This window comes from Antennarius striatus, chromosome 1 (assembly GCF_040054535.1).
Source record: "Antennarius striatus isolate MH-2024 chromosome 1, ASM4005453v1, whole genome shotgun sequence".
Classification (NCBI taxonomy): Eukaryota; Metazoa; Chordata; class Actinopteri; order Lophiiformes; family Antennariidae; genus Antennarius; species Antennarius striatus.
This window is the reverse complement of record NC_090776.1, coordinates 28,911,194-28,928,464: the sequence shown is the minus strand read 5'-3', so window position 1 is coordinate 28,928,464 and position 17,271 is coordinate 28,911,194. Positions and strand designations below refer to the sequence as shown.

At 40.3% G+C, this 17,271-nt stretch overlaps 1 protein-coding gene across 3 annotated transcripts in view; it reads left to right on the top strand.

The window, feature by feature from the left end:
- Positions 1–201: 201 nt before the first annotated feature.
- Positions 202–17,271, top strand: part of LOC137597772 (semaphorin-4B-like) — a 47,127-nt gene continuing 30,057 nt past the window's right edge. The window contains exon 1 of one of the 3 annotated variants that reach the window (XM_068318383.1): positions 202–329. The gene's annotated coding sequence lies outside the window, so the exon portion shown is untranslated. Of the gene's footprint in view, positions 330–7,973; positions 8,191–17,271 lie in introns of those variants that run through there. The other 2 variants (XM_068318367.1, XM_068318375.1) reach the window with 2 other exon arrangements.

Below are 17,271 nucleotides of genomic sequence, written 5' to 3'. Positions count from 1 at the left end.
GTCTTTCCCTCCCTCTGTCTCTCACACACTCCTCTCTTCTTCATTCTATTGGTGGCTCCCGCCTGCATCTGCTGGATCAGCTCTGACTCCTCGCTCACACACACACACGCACACACACACACACATACATACATACACACACACACACACACACACACACACACACACACACACACACACACACACACACACACACTTACACACATACGCTCTCACACACTCGCACACTTCCATACTCCCTCTCACACACTCTTACACATACACTACCAGGGGGATTCCTCCACCACTGCAGCCCCAGCTCGCTTCACCTGGCTCCTGCCTTCCACACGGTGAGTCCCTCCTCTCTCTGGTGGTTTACAGTAAAATAAAAGGGTTAATGGGTGTGTTTTTAAAAAAAAATCTTATTCTGAGAGTGGTGACCAAACCCCCCTGAGGCATCGGTGCCACTGCAGCCTGGGAGGAGAGGCTGACAGCTGAGTGTGTGCTTTAACGTGGCGTGAGGTGGCTGTGTTACTCCAGATACCGGTCATTTAGGTGCTGGCTGCCGGGGTATGGGCTTATTGTTTGACTGAGTCCTGGTGAGATGATGGAAGCAGCGATGAGATGCACGTGTGTTCTTACAGTGAGATCTGTATGCATGTAAATTATGAAGCTCAGCTATGCTACAGGGTGTTGTGTGTTATCTGGGTTCCTCTTTAACACTTATCACCTTGCTTTACGAGAACACAGCTGAAAGAATAACTGGAAGCTGCTATACTTTCCAGTTTGTGATGGTTTATTCCATTCTGACTCCCTTCCACTGGACAAGGGGGGTACACTGATAGCAATATGTCCCTGACAGATTCATTATCTATATATAGATTGATTCTTATCTGTGATGGACAAAACAGGGTGTGTTCATATGGCATGAACCCATATGCCTATGACATTTGGACACTTTGCACTGCTCCCTCCACCCTCTCCTTCCATATAGTACTCGCTGGGATCCTTCAGGGCAAAGCTCAATGACATTGAGTCTAATTGGAAAAGTAATTCTATTATTGCCTCAGCTTTTGACTGCTAAATGACACGTTAATGATAACCAGAAAAGAGAAATCAAGTCAGTGCTGCAATTCTCTTTCTGGGATGAGACTGGCCAAACTGGCCTTTTCGGAAAATAATTCACTACAGCCCAACCTTTTATTTTCCAGCATGTTGAAATGTTAATATTTTATAACCGCTGGTCTGCTTCACATGTGGACAATCTCATAACTAATTCATCCAGATGTTTTTCCCCCTACCTCTTTATCATACATGATTCACTGTCTTTCTATTTCAATATAGATGGCTAAACTGGATCTCCATTCTCTTCAGTTGCTTTGTGTATTGTGGAAACCACAGTTCAACATATATTTAGTGAGTCTAGAATTAAGTGCAGCCTGTAAGCTACACAATACATGTTGGATTATTGGTGGATTTTCAATGAACAACGTGACATTAAACTGGTCAATTATTATCACATCGAAAGGAAGAAAATTTGCAAAGATGCTCTGGAAGTCAGCTGGCTTTGTTGAAATTATCCAGCGTCTCTAATGGAACAGTGTGTACAAACATGTTTGTGCATTTTTTTTAATCGACGATTAGCATATGAAACGCTTCTTCCTCGCGGCTGTTTTAACTCTGACACATTCTCTGTAGGCATAAACGGAAAATATTTAGGATGCGAGTCCAACAGAAAAAGGAAATAAACCAACAGCCAGTGAGGAAATGCAGTGCTGGGTTTGTTACCAGTGGCTGTTAAAGCGTTACTTAAAGGTTAGTTTGCGGTCATACTGAGGTACTTTATTACTGTATGAGACCCATTACAGTTCATTGTGGCAAAGCCATATAAAAGCTGCACCAGGAGCTGTTACTGCTCTAAAATGCCTCACATTGTAAACCTGGCAGAAAATGTGGACATTAATATTCTGCCTGAAACATTATTTCCATCCTCTGGTCATGACCATATGTTTCGTCACCATGTATGACTTATAAGACGCGTTACTTGTGCTGTTGATACGATTGATCTGTTATAATTTCATGCTGACTGAACCTGTTAATTCAGTGTCTTCCCTCCACTGGTTCTGCGGACTTCAAGCCAATCAAGTGCAAGCGGTATGAATTTTTGTACCTGAGGTGGGAACATTGAAAAGTAAATAGAAAGGGTGGAAAGGTGAATTCAATCCGTGTTTCATCAACTCTGCCAACTGTGTGACCAATTTGGAGCTTGAATCCGGCAGCATCACTGCTTCATGACACTGACTGTGTGAATGTGTGGCTTCTGTAGTCAGACCACGATTCCATGGCAGCAATTTCATTATTTTCCTTTTGTTGTGTTTGGTCATTTTTAGCCCCCAGTGACATTCAAAGTGAGAAACCTCTACTGCGAAGAACGTGACACTTAATTGCTTACTAATGGAAAAAGACAAAGACAGCTGCTCCGTTTCTTCCTTTACGAAATGGATAAAGTAATGTCTCACCCATGTCAACCATTAATGTTCCACATACTGTACAATTACCAAGCGATTTTCTATTAACAAAAACTTCCAACACGTCGATGCCGTCAGAATCATTTGTAAGTGCATTTAAATAAAGGAGCTGTAGTGGTTAGACTGTCTAGAGATTATCAGTGTAACTGGTTTTGAACACCTCTTCAACAGAATAAACATGAAGCAGAACATTGAGAGCAAAGAGAATGATGGATAATCCTTATTTAACATAAGAAAAGTTTCTCTCTTCCTAACTCTTTTGACTTCTAAAATGTCTAAAATGCTCACTCAACTGGTTCGCTCTTATTTTGCATTGTTTTTCCCAGAAGCTGATGGAAGTTTCATTTTGCTTTCAATTAATTGTTTATTGCAACATTCCACAAACCTCCACAGAGCATTACTGGGAGTGGGCTGTGGTTTAATTTCACCAAAGGATCTTGGGATAAACCTGACATTTGACCCAAAGAAAAATAAAGACAATTGCTTACATTTAATCACATTCCCCCTAAAACGGTGCTATATTTCATGCCAAGATTAATAATATAATACATGTGGAAAAACTCATTAATGTATTCCCAGTGCCTGGAGGCTTTTCTACCACAGCCCACCCCCTCCCGTTGTGCAGCTGTGCCGGACCTTCACCTATGCCCTCCTGCTGCTGCAACCACATCCTCCAAGCTTCAAAACCACAAAGAATGAGCCAGACAAAGAAAATCTGTGAATTGAGTAAACACACACACACACACACACACACACACGAATATACACAGATATATTCACTTAAACAAAAGCAACCATCAGTCAAGCTCTTAGTGGACAAAGTGACCACAGTAAAATGCAATAATCTCAAAGCCTTCTTCAGTAACATAAGGAAACCCTCTCCTGAGAGCAGATATTGGTTCTTGTTCTTTATGGAGGATAATATGATTTACACATTGTTCAGTGGGATGATCAGACATTCATGAAAAATTCAGGAAGGTCCTGATTCACGAGCGGCTGTCCTGAATCGTGTTTATCCTGAAAATTAGAATATAAACCTGAATTTTGATGAGATATAGGCTACTAAAACATTAAATAGTGATTGTTCCGGTGTTGGCACAGGCCTTGCCTCTCTAGAAAAGAGACTTTAGGATGGCCTCATACATGAGTTATGGCTGTTTTGGTGCTTTTGTGTGGTATTGTTGTTGGGGGGGTTTTTTTTAGCATTATTTGATTAACACATTTACCAAGGGAAGTAAAACTATCCATCATTAACATGTTTCGTGTTTAGAGGGTGAAGAGCACCTGTTACACCTGTAGTTTCTCCAAACGGAGATATTTGGTTACTGGCTGCGTTGGAAATATCCAGGTTGTGGGACGCACACATTACCTCGGCAAAATGTCAGACCTGCCATCCAATCAGATATCACTTCAGTGAACAGAGAAAAGATGCCTTTTCTTCCTTAATTGCAGAGTAACCTTTGGTGAGTTTGCTTGTTCTTGGTACACATTACAATTATGTACAATTATGAAGCAACTAACATCCCTCCATCCCATCTCATCATCAGAGGACATTTTTTTAAATTTGTCTTTTTTTTCTTTCCTTATTTTTGTGAAGCAAGCGTTGTGAAAGAAATAGCTTGAAAATAAAACCTGATTATGAAATTAAATATAACATGGTGGAAAAAAAACGGTGTTTTATCTCATTTCTGCCTCAGACAGAGGGTGAATATGTCATAAGATTGGCAGGCGGGGGCATCTCTTGTGTCTCTACGGACATGAGTTGCCCTCTGTGGTAATAAAGTGACTTACTCTGTTCCTTATTGCTGTTCCATCATACTGGTAGCATGGTGGATACATTTATATACAAATTAAACATGTTTTCTCACTGATCTCTGCTGAGTGAATGAAGCAGTTTTGATTTTCTGCTGTTATAATAAATATCTCAGTAACTATTGGACTGACGACCTTGATATTTTCAAGTGGATTCTTTACATCCACTCTTATTATCAGGTCACCTTTTCACATTTGTACAACACATTTATTTTTTTTGACCAAGAACTAATCAAATTAAACCTCTTCTGTGCTTTATGTCCCAAAGCAATACTGCATACCAATTTAATGCAACACAAGCACCTTTGCTGATCATTACGACTGTTTTGTTAGTTATTATTAGAATATATGTGATACTGTGATTCTCATTACAACCTCGGAAAATGCAAATAAAACATCACATTCTCATTTATTTCTGCAGCTTTAATGCATATTTTTATTTTTTTTCCAGGGGACTTTAGGTAGCTGTTTTATCACCACCCACAATTAATTTTAATTTTTTGACCTGTAAGCATTTTCTCTATTTAATTGCATTGTGGGAATACAGTGTGCTTCAACAGCAGATTCAGAAATGGACTTCCTGCATACTGTCTGCCTACAGTTTTCCTTTTGATACTCTGTAAAGTGTACCTAGATCCAAAAAATGGTGACATCACTCAAAGGAAGTTGGGGGCTCTCATTGGACAGCAAAGCTGGCTTTTTTTTTTTTTTTTTCAACATTTTTGCATGTCGTGACCTTAAAACAGGAGTCACGTTTCAAATAAGTGTACCGTACGCTCATGCTCATCTGGTTCAAGAAATAGTCGTTAATGATTAATCATAAAATGAAGATATCCAAAGTCCAAACAGACGGTCCTGTAAATGGCATTTATAAGAACAGCTCGGCATCATTTCAAAACAATTAAGAATCCTTAGTGTGAGGAGAGGACACATTTAAAGTTTGATCTGATAACGGTGTTCGATGTAAAACATGGATCAGAATTTCTTGAGTCAGGCAAAGTTCATGCCATTAATGTCAAGTGTTGGTGGACTGATCGAACGCCATGTTTGCCAACTCAAGCATGTCCATACGTGACTTGTGGTAACTTGTAAGTTGACAAACATGTCAAATGAGCATTTCATCCTGTTTGTTTTTCCTTCTACTTAGTTATTTTCAGTCGGGTAAATTGATAATAAATCCAGTCTCCAAATGTGTTCAAATGTCTTCTGGAAGCGTCTGTTATGAGCTTAACCCCAATTTTAGCTCCAGGGGTGGTCGTGACCTTAATATGAATAGTTTCTCTGTGCTCCCCCAGTGTGTTCACATCCCACAACAGAGGGCATTATTTAAGTGCAGTGATAGATTAAGGATACTGTCCATCCACAACTGAGCTTTTATGGCTTCAGCTCTTTAAAACTGATATAATTCATCATTTTTCACCATGTCAGAAATACGATCTTAACTCTGTTAAAAGTGTTATCTTGGATAAATCACATGGTGTTTTTTTTAGAAGCAAACCATATAATTGTTAGCAAAACATTTCATCCAAAGCTGGATCTTATTATTGCGTCTTCGGTTTGGAATCACCAACATCTGAGGACTTCACAGCATGATTTGTCTGTTTTTTCCTGCGTGAGATAAAGCCCAATTTACAAGTTGTTAATGAATTTCTTTTGGAGAAGTCGATTTCCGTTTGAAGGGAATCACAGCATCATGGATTAATTCATTATAGCATAATATCACAGGAGAAATGTGAAATATCTGCACATTTTATGAGGCCTGGCTTTTGCATAAACTGTTTATACTTTAGTTTATGCTTTAGCAAAAACTGATTTGAACCTTCTGAGGCATAATCCCTGATTGAATTTTAGGGATTAAAGAGGGTCCAGCAGATAAAGGGGAACAACTTTGATTTGGCATCTGTCTATTAGAAAACACAAAAGAGACTTTTTCTTAGGTTTAACCCAACCTGACACATATTTTTCCACTCCAGAAGGTCTAGCATTGAATACCCCTACACAGTACATCTGCACAAATGATGTATACGCATAACTTTGAACCTTAGCTTCTATTGTGGTGGAAAATATAAACATCTGTACCACAAAGAAAATGACATTCTCTACCTTTTACAAAACAAATCTGAATTATAATTTCTGTGTACTCACAGTCTTTGCATAAATATTTGCAGCTCTTTACAACAAATAGAAATTGTTCCATTGAGTTACAAATACAGTATGTGTGTGTTTGATAGATGATTTTTAGTTTCTTCTTGGCAACTTAAGTTTTTCCCCTCCAACAGAAAACAGAAAAGGCGACATTTAATTTGAAACTTATGTGACATTGTCCTCGTTTGGTTAAATTGGCATCGACGGTTGGATTTTTATGCAATAAGTGATCATTATGAAATACATGTTGGTGGTCCGTGAAGATTTAGATTGGTTTCTAGTATTTTGGTTGGGGTTAGGGTAGTGGGGACAATCTGTTTCCACTTAAAGACATCATTTCTTCAGAGGTGGAGGAAAGTATTCACATTTAGATATTGGGTACATAAAATATCCCTACAATATAATAAGGAGCGACACCAAAGTGTAGTAGGGCTCTGTTACAAGTGAAATTATGGATCTGTGTGCTGAGTTATTTCTCTTTTTGAGGAAGCTATTCGCACTCAAAGACTTTACTGGACCTCTGCTTCATGTCGAACCTGAACAATCAGAATGTCGGTATTTCCTATGAGATCTTCAGCCTCTGGGCAGACATGTGAGTGTATCACCACAAAGAGTTAATCCATTGCACCCAGGGCATGTTGATGATGTCACTATGATGATGGTGCTTTAAATCCCATTTTTACTACTCCTAGAGTAAAATCATATGTTTCTCATTAGGAGCTTAGTAGTTGCAAACGTAAATATGATTTCCTATAATGTAGGATCTGGATCTATTGATCATCATGACGGAACGTATGAACTTTCACTGATACATGAAATTCATTTGAAACACATAAAGGCATGAGCTTTGGTATTATTTAGGGATTTTTATTTTTTCATTTTGTGTTCCAACGGAGGACTTTAGCTCATTCTGGGAGTGGAGAGGAGGTTTTGTGTCAGATGAGGGGTTTGTTCAACATTCTCCTGTCTAGTGGCATTTCTACTGATGCCTTTTGATATTTGACATATTAAATATTATCTGTGTAAAAGTGCATGAAATATCATTCAAATGAGGGGACTTTATTAAGAAAAAACTGAGAATGGAATCAGGGGAAACTAGAATTCTGGGGGGTTTTTTTGTTTGTTTTTTGTGAATCATTCAAATGAATCATTCAGGTTAAGATAACTGACTCTGATTATCTGTTTTCTCTTTTGTAAAGGGAATTACTGCAACTATTTTTTTTAAAATTGCAATTAACAAAACAAGTTAATTAACCAATTCTCACTATTTAGCCATGCAGTCCAATGTCCACCATGCCGGTTTTTCCCGACACTGACAAAACTGTATATTTAAAGAGTTCCGCACAGTTATATTTTGGAAAACGAGGTCCAGAATCTGCTGATGATTCAACACGTTTATTATTTTATCGCGGACAACGGAGGCGTGTGATCCGACAAGCGGAGCTGTGCGCCCTGACAGCGGCTCCGACGGCGCGCTGTGGGAGGAGTTGAAAGCGCCAGAAAAGCGCCCAGCCTTCAGAGCGGCGCGCAGGAGGCTCGTCTCCACACGCACGGAGAGCGTCTCACGGAAATCCCGACGGACTTTAAACACGGCAGCATAAAGCGCTCTTTGTGGATTTAAGCAGCTTTTCGGTCAGTTTCCCACAGTTTATACCTCCAGCCGTGAAACCGGAGCTGCGCCCTCGGGTCCGCGTCTGCGCCGCAGCCTGGAGTCGGTGAGATCTTTGTGCGTCCGCCTCTCTGTCGTCCGGTTCAACACATTGACAGCAAATGTGGTGCGTTTGGGCTCCTTCAGCCCGGTGCAAACGTGTTGTTTGAAGTGCAAATGAGGGTTTCCTGAGAAATTCCTTACATGGGTGACATTTGCTCAGTGTTACCAAAAATTATTCCTGCGTTTTATTCCTGAAATTTTCATTTCCCACACAGGATTCCTGCTTAGTGACAGCGGCTGCTTCAGGAATATCCAAAATCACACTTGAAAACTGAATTAATGCTGTTTGCATCAATGTAAAAACAGTAACTAGATCTGCACATGTTGGAGGGGAGCCTCCCCCCCCTGTCCCCCATTTTCTGTTTACACTTATGGGCAAACAGCTGCTATTTGTATTTAGCTGTTAAGACATGAATCATCATCTGGTATTTATTTATTTTCCCCACCCTAAAAGAAAGTCCCATGAAAATATGCCTTTTTCCTATTAGCGGGGGATATAATCAGATGTATTAATCATAATTAAATCACGACCCCGTGTATGAATTGAATGTTTTCTCATGTGAACTAAAACTTGAACACCCAAAGGATGTTCTGTGACTTGAGTTATGTGCCTACAGCATCCTGTGTGGATTAAAAGTTTCCGTGTGAAAATAAAGCAATGCTCATGCGAAGAAGAGGTCGTCCCCAGATACACCTGCTGTCAGCTCACATGTCCGGCGTTCACACACAGTTTTTAATATGTTATTATATCTTTAATAGGGCCACACTCCAGCCGCTGTTCAGCCTCTTCTGTACTCCTGTGTGCACCACGGAGGCGTAACGGGGTCACTGGTCTCTTTCAAACCCCGTTAGTCTGGACCGACTCCAGATGCCATGATGCCACCTCCGTGTGTGTTCACACTGCAAGCTGGCATTCCTCAGCATTCAGAGTTAACGTTGCTGATTTAACAGTGCTGGTTACCTGTTGCTACTGCATGTGTGAAATCCCCCGGAGCGGTAACTAAAAACACCGATAGACAACACTGGTGCACCTCTGCAAACAGACACCCCTTCATTTGCATTCAAACAGAACTGTGGGGGTGGAATTAAGGTGCTACAGTGGCATCAGAATGGGACTATTGCTTTTTGTCTCCTCGAGTAACAGTGGAGGTGAGAATATTGTCAAATTCATGTCGAAAAATGAGGACACTGGCGAGACAATGGGACAGGGGTGGCTTTTTGACAATATGTAATGTAATTTAATATGTAAAGTAATATGTAATTTATACTGCACTGATCTGGAGTCTTGTGTGTGACAGCCTCAGCCCACTTCAGGCCTCTGCTGCCCATCTGTTCTGCTTACCAGTGAGCCACACCGCATCAGTAACAGTCATAACTCTTTCTCTGACCGCCAATAAACCCCTAGAAACCTTCACTATGCAGCATCCTCCACCATCCTCCCTGTGTCTCTTGCACACACGGATCCCCCTCCCACACAATCACACATATCCGATACTTTAAACATGCAGACTCCACCCAGGACTCCACCCGCTGTAACAACTTAAGAAGGAATGGCCAGCATGTACACAGATTGTATTGGGAGCTGGAAGGGAAGTGGAAATTGGGAGGAGAGAATGTTTAACCCGTCTAAAGGTTAGCGATAGACACTGTCCAAAGGGACTCGGTTAAGCAATCAGGGGTCTGTGTGCAGCCAGAGGGCCGTCCTGAGAGCCAGGATGAGAGAGACATGGAGGTGACTCCTCACAAAACATGAATGAGTCCAAATAAGTTCAAAAGGTTTGTGTTCCATCTCTATTAAAATAAGTTTATAACATGTTCGTGCCGCTTTTGTTGACTGTAAATCGTCCTCTGATTGGGGGGGGGGGGGATAATCTGCAGGAATTCTTGTTGCAACCTCACAACACCCTAAACTGAAATGTCACACTTGATTTCAGCATATGTTAGATTAGGTTTACTGTTAATTCACCTCTGAATCCGCCCAAGCCTCCCTTTATCTGCCGTTTACGAGGCCATTCATATGCAGCGTGTCGTCGGGTCCCACCGAAACACTGGCAAGGCCCTGCAGGCGTTTAGTTGGGTTGATTGGGGGGGGGGCTCTGAATGCAGGTGGTGTGTGTGTCCCCCCCCACTCCCCCGGAGTCCATGCAGATGAGCCTGATTTTCATTTCCCTTATTAGAGTTTTCCTCTCTTTCTATTGTTTCTTGTCCGTCTGCCATTACTGGCATTAGCTAAAACATTTGCTCTGTTTTATTTTGACCCGCCCCAGATTGTGCTCATGCCTCGTCTCCTCAGTGTTCACACTGTCTGAGTCTGTAGATACAACGTCCACAACCCATCACTGCTCGACCGCAAAATTGCACCAGCTTTAATCCTAAAGCTGCGAAAGAAAACTTGAGACATAAAAGAAAGTTTAACTGACACGCTTCGGTGTTTTGGTTTTTATTATTGTTGTTTTTATTGTGTAACTTTGTCGCAGGTGTCCTCTGCATCAACTTGGATGAGGCCTAAACTGAGGTGCCTGTCCTTGGATGGAATTATATTATGTAACGTGTTCCTCTCCAGAGAGAGCTTAATGTCTTCACCATTTTCCTTCTCTTGTTTTGAAAGAAATGTAGAGAGGAGGATAAATTCTGACTTTGTAATGGAAAACAGACTTTCTGCGAGCCTGGAATGTCTCTCCCTGTCAATCCACTGATAACCCTGTCGTATTTTTCACCAGGAGAGCTGTGGCTGGACTTATTAGTCTTGGTTCTTATGTAAATTCGAGATTCTTAAAAAATATATTGTTTAATAAAATAAAATAAAAAAAATTGGCCGACCAGTAGAATCGTAGCCTCCTTGAAACAAAAGTAATCCATCTGTCAGAAGGAGGGGGACATTATCAGAGAAAGCAGAAGCAAAATACTCATTGAAGGTAACGTTTTTAAAGCATCAGTTTTAGTACATATAAACTTATATTTTTTGATTGTTGACTCATTTTGAGCTTTCACTGATTCAAGAGAATATTACATATCTCAAGGACTATATATGGTGGGAGATGAAGTGTTTAAATCTTTTGTGTGGTAGAATCAGTCCAATCTTTACGGAGCCCACAAATAGTAACAATGCCGATTTAAGTTTGGTAAGTCTTAACTGAGCTCCTGAAGAAAACTACCAATAATGTTGTTTGTCTGTTAAAATTATTGACTGTTAATAAAACCGACATGATTCTGATGTAGAATTTCCCTGTAAAGGCGTCAGATTATGAGAATCAAACTTTCATGGGATTATTGCTCTTTTGTCCGGTTACATTACGGGAAAACTTGGCTGTCTTGTTTGAGGTTTGTACATTCAGAGGGCTGATTTGTTACAGATGTCACTTTGTGTAAATTGAACACTGCCAGATACAACAAATCATGTTTGAAAATTTGTATTTCCCATCTAACCGTAAATGCGACATCTGAGGTTATGTTGAAGATTTTCTTGTTTCGATCTGATACCAGACTCACCAGACTTTGCGTACGAGCGATCTTGCTGATAATTTGCTTTATTTTTCGGCTTTTCTTATACGATTAACCACTCCTTATCTGTAATGTTTTCCAGCTATTATTAGTAGGATTGTTACCCTGAGGAGCCACTCTGTTGACTTACTACTTCCTTTATTGCCAGCAACTGCTCACACAGAGCTGCTGACAGTAAACAAAGCAGAAGTGCTTCAGCAGCTTGTCTTTTGAAGGCAACATGTTTGCTGAGGGTAAACATCTGACAGTCTGGAGATGGCAAATTCACACAAACTTACATGTTTTCCGATCGAGATGCCGATAGTTGCGTGAACATAGCCACCTGCTCTGATGTTTGTACCTGTATACGTTGAAGTGATACTGATGAGATGAGGCAGGGGGTCAGGATTGAGTATTGTCTTCTGTTACGCTTTTAATTCAACTGCCCTGCTTGTCAAATCAACTAAAGAAATGAGTCCTCACGTGAGATTTATTGTAGGGTTTAATGGTGCCCCTCGCAACTTGGAAGTTTTAAGTGATGGATGCCGACCATGGAGACATAAATCTTTGTTTAATGTAATTAGCAGATGATCTGTGATGCTAACATAGACTAATTTGAAACTTCGACTGCACCTTTCATATTTATGTACAGGTATCCTGTTCAGAAAACCACTAAGAGGACCAGGGTTAAGGGAAAGTCAAAGAAAAATGTTCCTGTTTTTATTTCTAGACTGCTGACGTCTTTGGTGGATGATCATTAATTTTTGTGTGTGTCAAACAAAAAAAGTTCCAAGGAAGTGGGAATCCAAAGTGTTCTGTGCTTTTTTGTGATTTTCCCACCAAAAGAAGAAACTTTGGCCGTCACGATGACGGTCGTAGTCAACTGGGTAAACAAGTATGTGGCGCTTTCCAACCCGGAGGCAACGAATAAACGAGAGGGTATTATTATTAGTTTTGAGCGAGTACACAACTATCTGTATCTGTTCAACTATATAAATTATCCTTACCGTGTCTGTACTCGGAATAGGCGTGGCTTAAACCTGAAGTGGGTGTGGTTTGATCGGAAATGGGTGGGGCTTATATCCGTACATTATTTTAAGTCTGAAATTGATATGGATTGATCAGAAGTTGCCGTATTGTTCATTTTAAAACTATTTACAGAAAAGCCTCAAAATTAAGATTCAGATCAATGTTTTTGGTCACAAAAGTAAGAGAACTATTTACAGGACAAGTTTTTTATGAACTCAGAACATGAAGTGCATTAATGAATAGAATGCATGCAATAGGAAATTATGAACTATAAAGTATGCATGAACAAGAGTTTTCATACTCAACACAACTTCTTTTTCTTCTTTTTAATTAAAAAAAAAGTTTTAGAGCGAGAGACAGAGCACATGTGTGTGTCTGTCTGTGCAGATAACATATCCATACAGTATATAGATTATTAATCTGAACTGAAGTGAGAAAGTGTCAAATTAAGAGCAGAGATTTTCTGTTACATTTGTCTATGTCAGTAGTCCCCAATCACCAGATAGGTACGTTAGGTACCGGGCAGCACAGAAAGTTTGAAATAAATTACAAAATAAACAATTCATTAAAGGTGCGCCTTATAATCCAGTGCGCCTTATAGTGCAGAAAATACTGTAATTATTTGTTACAATTATTTACTATTATTTATTATCAATTCATTAAAAAAAAGATTTTTATGATCTGTTTTACATTAAGCCACTGCGGACGGTTTATTATTAGACTACAACTGTCTGGCGTCATTAACGATTATCAAGCAAATGAAGGCCGGTCTGTGAAACTATTGTCTTGGGTGAAACCGGTTTGTGGCACAAAAAGTAGGTTTGGGACCGGTGGTTATGAGGATTTTCCTTCAGCACGAGCACGAGTATTGATGAGTTTTACTCATATGATGCTCGTACTCGTCAAAAATGCTTCATCCCTACCGGATACTCGTCTGAAACAAGTACTCGGCTCAACCCTAACTATCATAATCGTTTTACAGTGTCAGTTTGTTGCTTTTTAAAATAATCATGTACGTTTCAGACAATGTCAAATGTCAGTTCTGCTTCTCATCTTATTTTGGCACTACCTTCTGGCATATTTTGCAGACTAGCTTAATGTCCAAGTGGCGTTACCCTTGTGTCAACAGTTTCCTCAGCTCTGGAAGGTAACGTGAGTGTACTTTAGCGTAATGGAAGGTGTGACATCGACTGTGGATAAAGTCGGGAAAGTTCAAGAGTCCAGAGGGAGGAGATGTCAAGTTTTTGTAAAGCTTATGCTCAGTTTGTTCAGCGAGTGTTTGAAACATCTGTTGCACACTCTCCTTTTTGTCGTGCTTGTATGTAATGAGTGCATTGTCGTGGCCGACTCCACTAAGACATAGTAAAGCCTGTTTCATTATCTCCACACTGGGCTCCACTATCGTAGCCTTGCCTGCTGCATACAGGCAGTGACTCCCAGAGCAGCAGCATGGCAGAGACTGTTGTTTCATTTCTGCTGTCCATCCATGTCACAGGAAAACGTTTAGCATTAGTGTAAATAAATTAATTCTTTTACCGTTCTACTATTAAGATCATTTTGATCACACTGTCAAACAGTTCCAAATGATAATTATTATTTTGTATTTACAGGAAACCCAAAGGCCAGGCATCATTTTAGAAACTTGATTCAATCACAATTCTGGGTAATGTTCCCATGGTCCGTGGAGTGACACGGTTAACATGGATACGGAAGCACATAAACAACTTCCTCATATTGTCATGAAAACTTTATATCTTGAGTATTTTGTTCAACAGATCCAGTCACCACTGACTGCTTTCTATCACATTAAGTAAACACTATGTTTATTGTGGCAAAAGAAGATGTTGTTCCGGATTTATTGTGACCCAATGGCAGTTTGAACCATCAGTGAGTAATTCATTCAGGGTCATGGGAAGTGACTGGTTTATGACCTGAGCTGCCTTTTCGTTTTTGTCCCCTGAGTAAAAATCCCATCTCGCTTTACAGCATCAGTTATTTCATTGTTTGAAACACATCATTGACTGAAACAGGATTTACTGTCATCACAAAAGTGATCAGAGTGGAGACTTTACAGTTACTTCCCAATAATGAGGGCGGAATGGCACGTGTTGTTTTGATCAGGAAATGATTTCCACTGTGGATGCTCCATTTTTAAATACTATAATACAGCCAGAAAGCTTTTAAAATGACATTCAGGAGTTTGTTATATCAGCATAAATAAGAGGTTTATGAATGTGCAGGAAGATACAGAGTGGGTCTGAAATCTGTGACGTAGTTTCTGCACAGAATGAACAGGACAAACAAAATCAGAATGAGGATAAAAGACTGAAGTACTAGACGGCTGCACCGTGTGGCAACACATCATCAGCTTGCTTGGTGCTATTAAGAAAAACACATTTGCACAGAGGAAATGCAGATGGATCAGTCAAATCAATGGCTCTTGATTAGCAGTCACGTCTGTTTCTGCAGTGTTGGCACGAATGCGTCTCTGTCAGAGGAGAAGTTTGCCCTCCGGTATCGTGATCTGGAATCTTCATTGTGCAGCTGTCCCACATTATGACCTGAAAGTTGGAGCGTGCATGAAGGTTTTCATTTTGTCCTGGGTTAAAGTGTCTTCTGTTGTGTTCTGACACAGAGGCCGCAGTCGAGTTCAGAGCCAATAGAAAATCATGTTACCTGTAGGGCAGAAATGATATTGGAGAGACGATGGAAGAATGTGTGAGTGTGCAGGCGTTTCTGAGTGTGTGTGTGTGTGTGTGTGTGTGTGTGTGTGTGTGTGTGTGTGTGTGTGTGTGTGTGTGTGTGTGTGTGTGTGCGTGCATGCCTATATGTGTGTGTGTTTGTGTGTGCGTGTAAAAGTGAAAACATTGATATTGACTATTGATCTTCTGTTTAAAATTGAATAAAGTGTAAATTCTCCTGCTGTATAGGAATTTTTTTAGAGGGTAAACTCTCTTTTCTTCCAGTTTTTTATCAGTAGTGTGAGTGGAAAACATTTAACTTGTCTCAACCTTGCTTACACCCAGGCTCTGGAGATGCACAGTATGTTTACTCATCCAGTCGCAGCGATCCAAAGCTAATGACATCAAATGAGAGGGTTATGTTTGTGTTGAGCCCCTGTTCTTTAAAGGCATCATCCTGGTGTGAGAAACGCCCTACGGCTGCTCCCAAACCTCAAATCAAATTGCCAAAGGAGGCAATGGTGATCAGTAATGAATAAAGATTTTGTTAATGGTTGATGCACCGTCAAGCACCATTTTTTTGGAAATGATCCTAATGTACTAGTGAATTTATTGCACACATATACTTAAGACTAGATGAGAGATTAGCTTTTTGAAATGAGACTCTAGATGAAAGATAAACAGTTGAGACTCTTAGAAATACATTTAAAAGGAGTCACATTTACTGAATAGGCAACCGCTGATTGTAATGACAGAAGGCTAAACCTACCCCTCCTTCCCCCCCTGGTTGAATTCAGACCCAGCATGATCACCCTCTTTACTATCTAAATCAACTCTAACCTAGACTCACAACGGCCGACCCAGCATGGATTCTCCACCTTCTTGTCACCTACTGAGGTCTTTTCTGCCCAGTGTGATGGCTCCATAAATATTCTCTTGTAATCTCCATGTTTTTGTAATTATTGCCAAACAGCTGGCCCTAGGTTGCCTTCATAAGTCCTTTAATTAGTATGAAAGAATAAATGAGAACCAAACCACTTTCCAGGGTGACTTATTGGGAGCTACTCGTCAAAAAACCAAGCCTAGTCATTTACACAATGCTAGCCAAATGGGTGGCATTCATGCTGCTCCCCATGCAGTGAACTTGCCATGACCTGGTTGGGTGTATCGCCCAATATGTCCGTCACATCCTTTTTTCTCTCACAACAGATGCAGGTATTAATATGGTGCCCAGAGGGAGGATTGAAAGGTTAATGAATCTGTTGCCTTAAGCAATATGGCACCAGATTCGCCCTTCACAGATACAAGGAGCAGCAGACCTGCTCCTAGATGAGCAGATGGGTCTTGTGGTACTGAGCATAGCAGGTTGTCTGTACTGTTAAAGCTGCAGCTGAATGAGGCTCTAATCCTGTGACTCATAAAATAGTCACTCCGAATAAGATCCATCTTTGTGTTCTGGTCCACTTTTTAGTAGTTAACACATTTTCCTCGGATTCATGCTTTGAACAAATTATAGCATTACATGATTAAATTGACAAACATATTTGCACTGATAACTTGCAGTTCAAGCAAACAAATATGTCAAAGAAAACAGAATGAGTCACCACATTAGTGTATTTTCCCTTCATACTCAGCCTAAGCACATCATGGAGTGTGAACATCCATTTACGTAGCTTTCTGGGCACAATTGTATGAACATTTTATGCATGACACCCCTGAGTCATCAATCAGATCTGAGACATTTCTGCTGCACAGCCCGCTTCATATTGACATAACTGGTTTATGATCTAGCTTGCTAACTTTTTCTGTTGTTCAAGACTGTGAATGTTGAGACAGAAAAAGCTTTGAATACCAGCGACCACAGGGAGTAATAACATTGACTAAAGGGATGAAAGTAGCTTGTCTG